This window comes from Chiloscyllium plagiosum, chromosome 13, assembly GCF_004010195.1.
Source record: "Chiloscyllium plagiosum isolate BGI_BamShark_2017 chromosome 13, ASM401019v2, whole genome shotgun sequence".
NCBI lineage: Eukaryota > Metazoa > Chordata > Chondrichthyes > Orectolobiformes > Hemiscylliidae > Chiloscyllium > Chiloscyllium plagiosum.
Genome location: NC_057722.1, coordinates 44,906,781 through 44,908,983, shown reverse-complemented (window position 1 = coordinate 44,908,983; position 2,203 = coordinate 44,906,781).

The following is a 2,203-nucleotide window of genomic DNA, read 5'->3' as shown; positions in this document are numbered from 1 at the left end:
ATTCCTGAAGAAGGGCTTATGCCCGAAACGTTGATTCTCCTGCTCCTTGGATGCTGCCTGACCTGCTGTGCTTTTCCAGCAACACATTTTTCAGCTTTGATCTTTAAGGGACCCTATTCTCTCAATAGTTACTGTTTTGTCCTTAATGTATTGAAGAATCCCTTTGATTTCCACTTAACTTTATTTGCTAAAGCTATCTCATGTCCCCTTTTTGCCCTCCTGATTTCCCTCTGAAGTATAATCTTAATGCCCTTTTACTCATCTAGTGATTCACTTGATCTCTGCTGTCTACGTTTGACATATGTTTCCTTCTTTTTCTTGACCAGAGCCTCAATTTCCCTAGCTGTCCAGCATTTGCTACACCTATCACCCCATCAGCAACATACTGGATTCTCATTATCTCATTTTTGAACGCTTCCCATTTTACAGCTGTGCCTTTATCTGTGAATATCCATCCCCAAACAACTTTTGAAAGTTCTTGCCTAATACTGTCGAAATTGGCCTTCCTCCAATTTAGAACTTTATCTTTTAGATCCTGTCTATCCTTTTCCATCACTTTTTAAAAACTAATAGAATTATGGTCACTGGTCTCAAAGTGCTCCCCCACTGACACCTCAGTCACTTGTGCTGCCTTATTTCCCCAAGAGTAGGTCACGTTTTTTTCCTTCTCTGGTAGATATTTCCACATACTGAATAAATTTAAACTTCTTTTACACATTTAACAAATTCCTCCCCATCAAAGTCCCTTAACACTCTGGCACTCCCAGCCTATTTTTGGAAAGCTAAAATCCCCTACCATTACCACCCAAGTATTAGAATCGTAGAGTCATAGAGCTGTGCAACATGGAAATAGACCATTCAGTCCAACTCATCCATGCCGATCAGATTAATTTAGTCTCATTTGTCAGTATTTGGCCCATATCCCTCTAAGCTCTCCCTATTCATGTACCCATCCAAATGCCTTTTAAATGCTGTAATTGTACCAGCTTCCACCATTTTCTCTGGCAACCCATTCCACACAAACACAACCCTCTGCACGAAAAAGTCACTCCTTAGGTCCATTTTATCTCTTTCTCCTCTCACCTTAAACTTATGCCCTACATCCTGGGGAAAGGATCTTGTTTGTTCACCCTATCCATGCCCCTCATGACTTTATAAACCTCTATAAGGTCTCTCCTCAGCCTCTGAAGCTCCAGGGAAAACAGCCCTATGAGGGGCATGGATAGGATAAATAGACAAAATCTTTTCCCTGGGGTCGGGGAGTCCAGAATTAGAGGGCATAGGTTTAGGGTGAGAGGGGAAAGATATAAAAGAGACCTACGGGGCAACTTTTTCAAACAGAGGGTGGTACATGTATGGAATAAGCTGCCAGAGGAACTGGTGGAGGCCGGTACAATTGCAACATTTAAGAGGCATTTGGATGGGTATATGAATAGGAAGGGTTTGGAGGGATATGGGCCGGGTGCTGGCAGATGGGACTAGATAGGGTTGGGATATCTGGTCGGCGTGGACGAGTTGGACCGAAGGGTCTGTTTCCATGCTGTACATCTCTATGACTCTATGAACTAATCCTATTTGCCTGCATTTGGCTCATCTCCCTCAAAACCTTTACTATCCATGTACCTGTCCAAATGTCATTTTAATGTTGTAATCGTACTCACCTCTACCACTACCTCCGGCAACTCGTTCCATATATGCGCAACCCACTTTTGCATTAAACAACATTCCCTTGTATAGTTAAAAGTGGTAACCTGCTGCATTTGATTAATGCTGTGCTGAAAATTGTTTTGTTCCAAAAAAACATCAGTATCCAATGCACCATTTTTGATTCATGTGGTTTAAAATCTGAAAATCAATTTTTAAGTAAGCTATGCAGGACCATTTATTAGTTTGCACTTTGAACAGTAAGCAATTTCTTAATGTTTCTTTTATTACTTCAAAGCTAATAAATGATATCTGTTTGCTCACATGAGCCTAAAGAACATAGCGTAATTTCAGGATCTCCCCTTCCCCCCCACCACCCGACCTCCACCCCCATCCCCCAAAATGAGCAGAATGAGCACGGTGGCACAGTGGTTAGCATTGCTGCCTCACAGCGCCAGAGACTCGGGTTCAATTTCCACCTCAGGCGACTGACTGTATGGAGTTTGCACGTTCTCCCCGTGTCTGCGTGGGTTTCCTCCGGGTGCTCCGGTTTCCTCCC